Here is a 13,474-nt window from a genome sequence, read left to right as displayed (position 1 = left end):
CAGGTCAATGTAGCCGGCCGACGAGCTCAACAATAATGGAGTCGTCAATCGCCCAGCATGCAATCATGCGATATGGTGCATGCGGCTACAGTATGTCATACCTGAACATATCCTCCTCCATATGTGTAGATGCCAAACAGATAAACACATATATAACAAGGATAATAAACAGCATAAATCCAAAGACATCACATATAACAATGATGTAAGTATCATGAATCCAAGAGCATGTATCACACATGTAAAGCAACTAATCCAATAGAGTAGAGCACTATAGATATGCATCTCTATGAACACAGATAAGCATAGCAAGAAAGAAAAACATGCTAGACTAAGGTATAGATGCTAATCGTAGCAACATGTATCAAGTATCAAATAACTAAACCAGGGAATATGCTAACTACCAATCGCTAATAATCGCCTACAGGTATAGAATACTATAACCAGAGAAGAGAAAGATCTACCAATTACTAGTAAACATATATAAACTGCACATATCACAAGAAAATATCAACAAGATAAGTCAAAGGGTACCCGCCTCAAATAGAAGGTACAATCCCAAATCCGAAGTCAACGTCGAGACGCCTGTCTCGAATCAGAATCCTGTGTCAAACAACATATATATTTTATTTAGCTAAATCCAAATGAATAGCTAAATAAAATCCCTAATACTAAATTAGGGCAAAACCCTAATCAACACAATAACACCTTACCTAGTTAAATCTAATGGTCAATTAGGGTTAGTTACCTAACCTCTAATCACCAATTAGATTAGAAATCTAAACTTAGATTAAATCCAATAGTTGACTAGGGTTAATTGTCTTAACCCTAATCATTCCATTAGTTTAATCTAAGTAAATAAATCTAATCACAATCAACAACTAGTAATCCAAAAAAATACCTAATTCAACATGATCATAACCCTAGTTCATCCACACTAAGATCCATCATCTAAAACAAAGAACAAAACCTACACATCATATATCAATTATCTGTTTCTTACCTCAATCTCAGCTACTGGATGCTGGAATCAAGTAAGAACCTCACTGGAAATCAATCCCGTGACCTAAATCATTGATCCACAGCAGCCCAATGCTTCCTTTAATCAAGAACCGTAAGGTCATCACAACAGAAAAACAATCCAACAAGATCCTTGAATCTCCATAATTCCCAACATTACCTCAATTGATCGTCTCTAGAAAATGTCACCCGATCCAATCCGTGAAGCGGAGTATCGAAGATTCCTCTGATCCTCAAATCAACAATCAACAAGGAAGGGAATCCAAGACCTGACCTAGGATCGCCAACAATCAGGGAGGCAACGAGCAAGAATCGGGAAAGAAGACTCAATCTAGGGCACAAACCAGAGAACAGGCAAATTCTGTTAGGGCTAGCTTACCCACGCCGGCGAATCGAGTGGCACAAATCCGAACTAGGGCACCTCTCCAAGCTTCGGTGGACGATTGGATGGGGGTCGACGCGAGATCTGGTCCTTCACCGTGCCCTAGCCGCAGCCCCTTCGGTGATCAGCCGCAAGATCCGCCGAACAGCAACTCCTCGGCCGATTACAGTCTGGAGAGGAGAACCACCGACCGGATCTGAGCTTGTGGTGTCGATGCCGGCAGAGGAAGGATCGCCAAAGGAGAAGCTCCACTCCCGTCGCCTCCGATTCGTCCGCGAGAGAGAGAGCAGAGAAGGAAGAAGGGGAGATCGGGGAAGTGAGGAGGAAGCTCGGGTTTGGGATCGGCGTTGTAAGGGAGAAAGAAATAAAAGGAATAATTATAAAAAGAATTTATTTAAATAAACATTTCCTCACTTAAACGGGTATCCCAAACAGGCTTTATCTGAACCCAAAATTGATCCCCTCAAAACCCTCCGTACGAGCTCCGAAAAATTCCCAAAAAATTTCTAAAAATTCCGGAAAAATTCTATAAGGCTATTTCTGAAATAACCCTATGTATTTAAATTTCCCGAGATCTTACATCCTCCCCTACTAATAAAAATTTGGTCCCCAAATTTCGCTATAACCAACAGCAACCACTAGAATATAACCAACCAGTATAAATGCTGAACGAAACTCTAACCCACATACCTCAAGTAAAAAGATGAGGGTATCGAGCTCGGATCGTATCCTCCAGCTCCCAAGTAGCCTCCTCGTCAGAATGATATTGTCATCCGACTTTAACCAGTCGAACAGTCTTGTTCCGTAGCTGACGCTCCCTGTGGTCCAGAATCCGTACCGGAACCTCCTCTTAAGTGACGTCAGGCTGAATAGGAACAGATATATCTGACAGAACATGTGCCGGATCGGATACGTATCTCCTCAGCATAGATACATGGAATACATCGTGAATGCCAGCTAGAGATGGTGGTAGCGCCAGACGGTAAGCTACTGCTCCAATCCTCTCCAGGATCTGGAATGACCCAATATATCGTGGAGCTAACTTACCTCGGAGACCAAATCTCTTCACCCCTTTCGTGGGTGAAACTCTCAAGAATACATGATCACCAATAGAGAACTCCAGGGGTCTCCGTCTCTGATCAGCATAACTCTTCTGACGGTCCTGAGCCTCTGACATCCTCCGCCTAATAGTGCGAACTAACTCTGCATCCTGCTGAGCTCTCTGAGGTCCTATCAACTGGGCCTCCCCAACCTCTTCCCAGAGGGTGGGTGTCCGACAAGGCCTACCATACAACGCCTCAAAGTCCCATGATGGCCGAATGATAGCTATTGTTGTAGGCGAACTCCACTAATGGCGGTGGTCCTCCCTTCCTCCGAAGTCCATGACACAAGACCTCGGCAAGTCCTCCAATGTACGAATAGTCGCTCGACCGCCCATCCGTCATGCGGATGGAATGTCGATCAAAGCAATTGTGTGCCCAAGGCCTGCTGCAGACTCTGCCAGAATCGGGACGTGAACCGTGGGTCTCTATCAGATATGATGCTCAACGGAACTCCATGCAATCTGATAATCTCTCGACAGTATAACTCAGCTAATCGATCCAGAGAATCAGTCTTCCGGATCGCTATAAAATGTGCGGATTTGGTTAATCGGTCAACGATTACCCAAATCGCATCATGACCTCGTCGAGTCCTAGGCAATCCTACCACAAAATCCATGGTAATGTGCTCCCACTTCCACTCAGGAATAGGGATCCTCTGAAGTAATCCAACAGGTCTCTGGTGCTCAGCCTTCACCTGCTGACAGACAAGACATCTGGCTACAAACTCCGCGATGTCTTTCTTCATACCGTTCCACCAATAGGAATGCCTCAAATCACGATACATACGGGTCCCACCTGGGTGGATAGAAAATCTAGAACGATGCGCCTCCTGAAGTAACTCCTCCATGGCCGGGTGAGACTGAGGTACACATAATCTACCTCGGAAATAAACAATCCCCTCGTCGTCTCGTGTAAACTCAGTCTGCTGTCCGGAAGCTATCTGGCTGCTAATGAACTGTAAATGCTGATCTCCGGCCTGGGCCTCTCGAATCCTCATCCTGATCGACGACTGAGCAACCATGGTAACAAGAATACCCTGCTCTGTCCGTCCCTGCTCCTCAAGGCCCAACTCGGAGAATCCCTGAATCAAGTCCGTGACTAAAACTCGGTGACAAGCTAAAGTCCCTCTGGACTTCCTGCTCAGTGCATCAGCAACCACATTAGCTTTACCCGGATGGTAGCTAATAGTACAATCATAATCCTTCAGGAACTCCATCCATCTCCTCTGTCGGAGATTGAGTTCCTTCTGGGTGAAAATATATTTGAGACTCTTATGATCAGTAAGAATCTCAAAAGTAATACCATAAAGATGATGTCGCCAAATCTTCAAAGCAAAGATAATAGCGGCTAGATCTAAATCATGTACTGGGTAGTTATTCTCATGCTCCTTCAACTGACGAGAAGCGTAAGAGACTACCCTATCGTGCTGCATCAATACAGCGCCCAAGCCCTGAAGAGATGCATCTGTGTAAAGTACGAATCCGTCATCACCAGGAGGAAAAACCAAAACTGGTGCCGATACTAATCTCCGCTTCAGCTCCTGGAAGCTGGTCTCGCAAGCCTCTGCCCATGTGAACTTCACGCCTTTCCTAGTCAGACGTGTCAATGGCATAGCAATGCTGGAGAAACCCTCAACGAATCGTCGGTAATATCCAGCCAAGCCCCAGAAACTACGGATCTCCTGGACTGACTAAACTGTCCTCTCGGAACAGAAACTCCGGACGCTACATGCTGAGCCTTCAGCGAATAGTTTCGGCTCAAGTGCCCAGGCAGTTTGCAATAATAGCAAATTGACTGTCCCAGGGTGCATGCAGAGGTGATGTGATCTAGGGATCCATATCAAGTGCATTAAGAGTCACCAGTAGACTGTTTCCGGTTCTGCTGAGAAGACCGGGAACATCCTGATGAACAGCATCCTGACTTCTGGGGTCGGCCAGATGACCTAGAAGTACTCTGACCCATCTAAGGGTGATTTCTCTGCTGCTGCCCAGTAGTCTGTGGCTACTGGATCTGTCCGGAAGTCCGATCAGTCTGCTTCCTCTTCTTGTCCGCATTTACTCTCTGATGAGCTAACTCAATCATAAGAGTTCTACCAGTGCCTCTATGTATGATAAACTACCAAAACCGGCAATCTTCACCTGAAGATGCCCGTCTAGTCCCTGGACAAACTGAAGCATACGAGATCTATCATCGGCCACTAACTCAGGACAGAATCTGGCCAACCGATTAAATTCAGCATTATACTCCATCACTGAGCGGTTATTCTGCCGCAGACTAAGAAAATCCTGCCGAAGAGTCATCTGATATGCTCGGGGAAAATACTGACTCTCGAATGCCTCCCTAAATCTCGTCCAGGTAATATGCTGATCGCCTATGATGGAGCGCTGTGTGTCCCACCAGATCTCTGCCCCATCTCGCAGGTGGTAAGCAGCTAGCTCGGCCTTCTCCCACTCGGAGCAGGCCATGTAAAAGAATGTCCGCTCCATAGTCTCAATCCAGGACTGAGCTATGCTCGGATCAGTCTCCCCGCGGAATAATGTGAATCGACTCTTCATCGACTCGGCTAAGGCTGGGATCCGTGCTCGTGCCGCAACTATACCAGTAGGGATTGCTGCGGAACTAGGTAGAGCCACTGGAGCTGATCCTATGGGTGGTACTGAGGGATAGGCCGGAAGAGGTACCACTGGTGCTGCCGTATAACCTGGGGTGGGTACCGCCGGTGGAACTGCTGAGTAAGCATAAGTAGGGGCGACTGGGGGTACGGTGGATGGTACCGGATAAGGAGTAACCGGTACTGCTGGTGCGGTTGCCGGGTGTGCAGTAACCGGCGCAGGTATCTGGGGTGCCAAGTACGTAGTAGCAGGCGCGGCTAGAGGGGTTGCCGGGTATACTGCGGGTACTACTGCTGGGGGAGGTGCTGAATATGCCGACGGTGGTACCACTGGTGGTACAGTCGAGGTAGGTACCTCGGAAGTCGGAGCTATCGGGGTCTGATAAGCACCCGTACCCACAATGACCTGAGGAGTCTGCCCCTGACGGACAGGCTCAACCCTAACAGACCTCTCTGAAGACTCTGTCTCAGGAGAATCTAACGGCCTCTTACGTGGCCGCCCACGTCTCGGTGCCGGTACACGTGTAGGTGGCATATCTGTAAAGAAAATGTTACCCAGATATCACTACAGGTATAAGAACTGAAAAATTACCTAAATTACCTATTGGCCGTCTGGAGATACCCTGTCGCTGCTTAGCCCCAAATAGAACCAGTAAAACCTCGTCAAAATACCTCGGAATTCCGAAACGATAAAATCGACGAAAATCCGTACAATCCGAAATACCGAAATATCCAAGCTAAATCAAAAATTTAGCTCTGATACCAAATAAATTGTCACGCCCCAGGTAGTCCCTATCCGAAGAAATTTCGGCAGCATCTCCCCTGTACGGCGGACAATATGAATCTCAGTATACATATATCTATACCTCGGCCACACTCGGCCGGAACAATACAATACAAATAAGAAACAACCACGCAGTTTATATCAATATTCCACACAGCTCAACATATAATCAGTCCACGCAGTTTAATAAGGAAGAACGATATAAAACCAACGAAGATATACGTACACATCCTACTCCACTACAACGAAGAAAACAAATCCACGAAGTAGTGTGAAAATCTGCAGCGGAAAACAAAAGCAGCAAACCCAAAGGTTCGACATAAAGTCCACAATACAAACCCACAATACAAGTATACGTATAAAAGCGAATACAGAAAACGATATCTAGAAATCCTCGCGACCAAGGGGCTAGCGACTGGAATCTCTCCTGACGGCCTCAACCTGAAAAATAGTAACAACGGGGTGAGTTCAAGAACTCAGCAGGTAAACCAATAGACATGTACAGCAATATATATCCACCAGTAATAGCCTAAGGTACAGCCTCCTAAACCATGGGATCAAGAGTACAGTTCTCTAACCATACAACCTACGGTGTAGTCTCCTAACAGAATAACAGATATGCATAGCCGAAATAAACTGTAGTAACCAGCAATAGGCATAAAGTACAGTCTATAGCAAGAATAACAAGAAATGCATAACTGTAATAAACTGTACTCACCGGTGAGGCTTGTGCAACTGACTGTAAACATACACAGATAAAGATAGTCAGAGCAAAAGCATATAACCTGTATGCATGTCAATCATATGCAATCACCAAGATGCATCAATCATAATTAATGCAATCTGTGCATATGATGCAAATGACATGGTCACCCCTGACGTCAGTCAGAATCTCACACACAATGGTGAGACCGCGTGGGTAGGGCTGTGACACCGTGCACTCTGTCGTCACTACCCCTGAAGAGTGACCGAGTGGACGGGATGCACCGGAGTACCCCTATCCTCCAACCTCAACTATAGGAGGGAGCGCGATGCTCTCATCTCCCGGTACGCAATGACGGGGAGGGACCCCGGTGTGCTACCACGCTGCCTATCACACTACCCATGAGTGGAGCCTCCAGCGGAGCACCACCGGGCAACCTACACACCCTGTGTGCTGTGCCACTACCCATGCAATGGTCACGTGGTGTGCAGGTCAATGTAGCTGGCCGACGAGCTCAACAATAATGGAGTCGTCAATCGCCCAGCATGCAATCATGCGATATGGTGCATGCGGCTACAGTATGTCATACCTGAACATATCCTCCTCCATATGTGTAGATGCCAAACAGATAAACACATATATAACAAGGATAATAAACAGCATAAATCCAAAGACATCACATATAACAATGATGTAAGTATCATGAATCCAAGAGCATGTATCACACATGTAAAGCAACTAATTCAGTAGAGTAGAGCACTATAGATATGCATCTCTATGAACACAGATAAGCATAGCAAGAAAGAAAAACATGCTAGACTAAGGTATAGATGCTAATCGTAGCAACATGTATCAAGTATCAAATAACTAAACCAGGGAATATGCTAACTACCAATCGCTAATAATCGCCTACAGATATAGAATACTATAACCAAAGAAGAGAAAGATCTACCAATTACTAGTAAACATATATAAACTGCACATATCACAAGAAAATATCAACAAGATAAGTCAAAGGGTACCCGCCTCAAATAGAAGGTACAATCCCAAATCCGAAGTCAACGTCGAGACGTCTGTCTCGAATCAGAATCCTGTGTCAAACAACATATATATTTTATTTAGCTAAATCCAAATGAATAGCTAAATAAAATCCCTAATACTAAATTAGGGCAAAACCCTAATCAACACAATAACACCTTACCTAGTTAAATCTAATGGTCAATTAGGGTTAGTTACCTAACCTCTAATCACCAATTAGATTAGAAATCTAAACTTAGATTAAATCCAATAGTTGACTAGGGTTAATTGTCTTAACCCTAATCATTCCATTAGTTTAATCTAAGTAAATAAATCTAATCACAATCAACAACTAGTAATCCAAAAAAATACCTAATTCAACATGATCATAACCCTAGTTCATCCACACTAAGATCCATCATCTAAAACAAAGAACAAAACCTACACATCATATATCAATTATCTGTTTCTTACCTCAATCTCAGCTACTGGATGCTGGAATCAAGTAAGAACCTCACTGGAAATCAATCCCGTGACCTAAATCATTGATCCACAGCAACCCAATGCTTCCTTTAATCAAGAACCGTAAGGTCATCACAACAGAAAAACAATCCAACAAGATCCTTGAATCTCCATAATTCCCAACATTACCTCAATTGATCGTCTCTAGAAAATGTCACCCGATCCAATCCGTGAAGCGGAGTATCGAAGATTCCTCTGATCCTCAAATCAACAATCAACAAGGAAGGGAATCCAAGACCTGACCTAGGATCGCCAACAATCAGGGAGGCAACGAGCAAGAATCGGGAAAGAAGACTCAATCTAGGGCACAAACCAGAGAACAGGCAAATTCTATTAGGGCTAGCTTACCCACGCCGGCGAATCGAGTGGCACAAATCCGAACTAGGGCACCTCTCCAAGCTTCGGTGGACGATTGGATGGGGGTCGACGCGAGATCTGGTCCTTCACCGTGCCCTAGCCACAGCCCCTTCGGTGATCAGCCGCAAGATCCGCCGAACAGCAACTCCTCGGCCGATTATAGTCTGGAGAGGAGAACCACCGACCGGATCTGAGCTTGTGGTGTCGATGCCGGCAGAGGAAGGATCGCCAAAGGAGAAGCTCCACTCCCGTCGCCTCCGATTCGTCCGCGAGAGAGAGAGCAGAGAAGGAAGAAGGGGAGATCGGGGAAGTGAGGAGGAAGCTCGGGTTTGGGATCGGCGTTGTAAGGGAGAAAGAAATAAAAGGAATAATTATAAAAAGAATTTATTTAAATAAACATTTCCTCTCTTAAACGGGTATCCCAAACAGGCTTTATCTGAACCCAAAATTGATCCCCTCAAAACCCTCCGTACGAGCTCCGAAAAATTCCCAAAAAATTTCTAAAAATTCCGGAAAAATTCTATAAGGCTATTTCTGAAATAACCCTATGTATTTAAATTTCCCGAGATCTTACAAGCGTCCTCGTATCCTTTGTGTTGCCGGGAGGTGCTCCTAGAATCCTTGGCTTGGTGCGCCGAGAGAAGGATAGGAGAAGGGAGAGGGGTCGGCGGAAACTAGGGTGAGGAGGTGAAAAGCTACGTTAAATGAATTAACTCTTCACTTAATTCCTCCCTACTTATATTAAGTGGTAGATTCACCCAACTCAAATATAAATCTAATTGATTCCCTTTTCTTTCAGCACAGCCCTGCTGGGTTCACTTGGTTACTAAGGTTCACTATAAGTCATAGGACCCATAGGTCTCGGGTTCAATTCCCGTGTAAGTTATTTTCGTTTCCTATTTATTTTTTGCTACTTCCGCTATTCTAAAAATTCGATAAAAATATCTTAAAATTCTAGAAAAATACTAGGATATTTCTAATAATTATTTTGAGAATTTTCGGGCGTTACAATCCCCCATACCTTATAAAAAGTTTGTCCTCGAATTTAGAATAACTCTGGGTACTTCTGCCTCATACTAGCTTCTGTCTCCCAAGTTGCCTCTTCTGCTGAGTGATTTTGCCAAATGACTTTTACTAATGGTACCTCCTTGTTCCATAATTTCTTAACTGCTCGGTCTATTATCTGAATAGGCCGACTATCATAGCTGAGGTCTTCGCGGACTAGTACCGACTGGGGCTCAATCACCTGGGTGGCATCTGGGATATGCTTCTTTAGCATAGAGACATAAAATACATTATGGATGGCTGACATCTCCTGTGGTAGCTCTAGCTCATATGCTACCTTGCCAACTCTTCTGTTGATAAGGTATGGTCCCACATATCTGGGACTTAGTTTGCCCTTCTTCCCAAAATGCATTACTCCCTTCATGGGAGCCACTCTGAGGAATACTGTATCCCCAAATGAAAACTCTAAAGGTCTGCGCCGTGTATCAGCATAGCTTTTCTGGCGGCTCTGAGCTGTCTCTATCCTCTGGCGGATCTACTGTATAGCTGCTGTGGTGGCTGCCACTAGATCTGTCTGGAGTTCTAGTTCTTTCTGTTCACCACTCTCATACTAGCAGATTGGAGATCTACACCTCCGCCCATAAAGAGCCTCGTAAGGTGCCATGCCGATGGTGGCCTGATAGCTATTGTTGTATGCAAATTCTGCTAAACTCAGATATTTGCACCAACTTCCCTTGAAGTCTAGGGCACATGCTCGGAGCATATCTTCGAGTACCTGATTTACTCACTCCGTCTGTCCATCTGTCTGAGGATGGAAGGCTGTGCTGAACTTTATCTTCATGCCCAAAGCTGACTGTACACACTCCCAGAAGTGTGATGTGAACCTACTGTCCCTGTTCGAAATAATGGTTCGTGGGACTCCATGTAGTCTAACAATCTCCTTGAGATATAACTGTGCTAGCTGTTCGATGGAGTAGGATATCCTGATAGCTAAGAAGTGGGTTGATTTAGTCAACCTGTCGACTATTACCCAAATAGTATCAAAACCATTCGTGGTTCTGGGTAGTCCCACTATGAAATCCATAGAAATATCTTCCGACTTCCATTTTGGAATCTGAATGGGCTATAAAACTCCTCCTGGTCTCTGATGTTCTGCCTTAACCCTCTAATAGGTTAGGCAGGTGCTGACATATCGAGCGATGTCTCTCTTCATCCTAGGCCACCAAAAACATTTCTTCAAGTCCTGATACATTTTGGTGGAGCCAGGATGCATCACATAGGGAGTCTTGTGAGCCTCATCTAAAATCTTTCTTCGTAGTTCCTCCTGATTTGGAACACATAGCCTGTCACCAAAACACAACACCCCGCTAGCGGGCACTCTGAATTCTCCACTTTCTGATTCTGCTAATCCTTGCTTGATTTTCTGAATTTCAGGATCCTGCTCCTGAGCTGTCTGGATGTCACCAAGCAAGGTTGACTCTAATGTCATAGTAGAGAGCTGTCCAACTATGAGTTCGAGATCAAAATCTGTGATCTCTTTCTGTAGGGGTGGTGACATGGCTGCTAGAGATAATAAGGCAGCACTGGACTTTCTGCTAAGTGTGTCTGCTACCCTATTTGCTTTTCCTGGGTGGTAGAGGATGTCTATGTCATAGTCTTTGACCAGCTCTAGCCATCTGCGCTGTCGCATATTCAGATCCTTCTGAGTGAAGAAGTACTTCAGACTCTGATGATCTGTATACACTCTGCATTGAGCTCCATACAAGTAATGTCTCCAAATCTTGAGAGCGAACACCACTGCTGCAAGCTCAAGGTCATGAGTAGGGTAATTCCTCTCATAATCCTTGAGTTGTCTGGAGGCATAGGCGATCACCTTGCCATTTTGCATCAGCACTGCTCCTAGTCCCAACTTAGAGGCATCACAATATATATCAAAGCTGTCTGTATTTTCTGGTACTGTCAGAATAGGTGCACTGGTCAATCTCCTCTTCAGCTCACTGAAACTGTTCTCACAGTCCTCTGTCCACTAGAATTTTTTGTTCTTGCTGGTAAGAGCTGTCAGTGGGGAGGCTATCCTGGAGAAGTCCTCTACGAATTTTCTGTAATAACCTACTAATCCCAGAAAGCTTCTGATCTCACTAGCGTTCTTGGGTCTTTTCCAACTACTCACAGCTTCTATCTTACTGGGGTCTACAATGATACCATCCCTTGAGATGATGTGACCCAGGAAGGACACCTGATCTAACCAAAATTCACATTTCGAGAACTTGGCGTACAGCTGGTTCTGCTGAAGGGTCTGCAATACTATTCTCAGGTGCTCGGCGTGTTCTTCCTGAGTTCCTGAATAGATAAGGATGTCATCGATGAATACGATAACAAACTTATCTAAGTATTCTCTGAATACCCTGTTCATGAGGTCCATGAAAGTAGCTGGAGCATTTGTCATGCCAAAGGGCATGACTACGAACTCGTAGTGTCCATATCTAGTCCTGAATGCTGTCTTGGGTATATCCCCTTCTTTAACTTTCACCTGATGATAACCTGATCTGAGGTCTATTTTCGAAAACACTGCTGCTCCCTTTAGCTGATCAAACAGGTCATCTATTCTGGGAAGAGGATACCTGTTCTTGATTGTGACTTGATTCAGTGCCCGGTAATCTATACACAGGCGCATGCTCCCGTCCTTCTTCTTCACGAACAATACAGGCACCCCCCATGGTGAGTGACTAGGGCGTATGAAGCCTTTGTCAAGCAGCTCCTGTAGTTGCTCATGAAGTTCCTTCAGTTCTGCTGGAGCCATGCGGTAGGGTGCTTTGGAAATAGGATTTGTACCGGGGATGAGTTCTATCTCGAATTCAATCTCCCTGTCTGGTGCTAGGCCTGGTAACTCTTCAGGGAAGACTACTGGGTAGTCACATACGACTCGGACCTCTGCTAGCTGTTGGTCCTTATCCTGACTGGTATTGACTACTTGTGCTAGGAATCCCGTACATCCTGAATCCATTAATCTCTGCGCTTTCATAGCTGAGAGAAACTTCTTGACTTTTCTCTTTGGTTCTCCGACGTATTCAAACTGCACTTCTGCTTCAGGTTGGAATACGACTTTCTGTTTACGGCACTCTATAGAGGCACCGTATCTGATCAGGAAGTCCATCCCAAAAATGACATCGTAATCAGTCATGTCTAGCACTATCAAATCACAAAAGAGTTCTCTGTCTGCTATAATGACTGGCACTGCTCTGAGCCAGTGCGTGGACGCAGTAATTTCTCCTGAAGGTAACGTCGTCAGAAACTGACTATGGAGTACCTCTGGAGGTATTGCTAACTTCTCGGCAAATGTCTTGGATATATAAGAATGGGTTGCCCCAGTATTGAATTAGACAGTTGTACTTTGCTGTAAAATACTGATCTGACCTGTAACAACTGTCGAGGTATTTGCTACGTCCTCTCTGGTGAGTGCGTAGATCCTCGCATTGGTCGTAGCTGGAGGAGCTTCTAATCTGCCCTGGCTGATATGTGGACCATCTAAAGCGGCCTGCATCTGATGTAGCTGTGCTGGCTGGCCTCCATACTGTATCGGCTGTGGTTGAGGAAGACTTGTCTTGTTCGGGCATTGCTTAGCCATATGCCCTTCCTGTCCACATTCAAAGCATCCTCGTGTGCCCTTGCGACAAACTCCTGGGTGAAATTTCCCACAAGTAGCACACTTGGGATAACTAGGATGTTTACTAGCTGGTCCTCCTTTCGGGTAACTCCCTGGTTTGCGCTTGTTGCTGGAGTTCCCCTTCCAGTTAGAGCAGTGGCCTTGTTGTTTCTGAGTACCTGAGCCTCCTTGCCCTTTGGACTCTGAGAGGACTTTCTTCTGCTGCTTGATATTGTTCTAGTAGTGCTCGTGGTCAGAGCACTGCTGACTAGTTCTTCGGTGGTTTGCGGCCTATGTACGCCGCCAGCCACGTTCATTGCTATTTCC

The 13,474-nt window shown here is 45.2% G+C and overlaps 2 long non-coding RNA genes across 3 annotated transcripts; both read right to left on the bottom strand.

The window, feature by feature from the left end:
• Positions 1-269: 269 nt before the first annotated feature.
• On the bottom strand, positions 270-1,747 carry LOC122012085. 2 transcript variants are annotated; one of them, XR_006120115.1, is made up of 4 exons: positions 1,400-1,747; positions 1,181-1,289; positions 1,004-1,099; positions 270-603 (listed from the first exon to the last, which is right to left on the bottom strand). It is a non-coding gene; the product is annotated as an uncharacterized LOC122012085 (long non-coding RNA). The 2 variants fall into 2 exon arrangements; XR_006120116.1 differs by having other exon boundaries at positions 1,004-1,066.
• Positions 1,748-7,673: 5,926 nt separating this feature from the next.
• LOC122012083 lies at positions 7,674-8,838 on the bottom strand. Its single transcript, XR_006120114.1, has 4 exons — positions 8,491-8,838; positions 8,272-8,380; positions 8,095-8,190; positions 7,674-7,694 (listed from the first exon to the last, which is right to left on the bottom strand). It is a non-coding gene; the product is annotated as an uncharacterized LOC122012083 (long non-coding RNA).
• Between the last annotated feature and the right edge of the window lie 4,636 nt (positions 8,839-13,474).

The sequence above is a fragment of the Zingiber officinale genome, chromosome 8A (assembly GCF_018446385.1).
Source record: "Zingiber officinale cultivar Zhangliang chromosome 8A, Zo_v1.1, whole genome shotgun sequence".
Lineage (NCBI taxonomy): Eukaryota > Viridiplantae > Streptophyta > Magnoliopsida > Zingiberales > Zingiberaceae > Zingiber > Zingiber officinale.
This window is presented reverse-complemented; position numbering and strand designations above follow the sequence as displayed.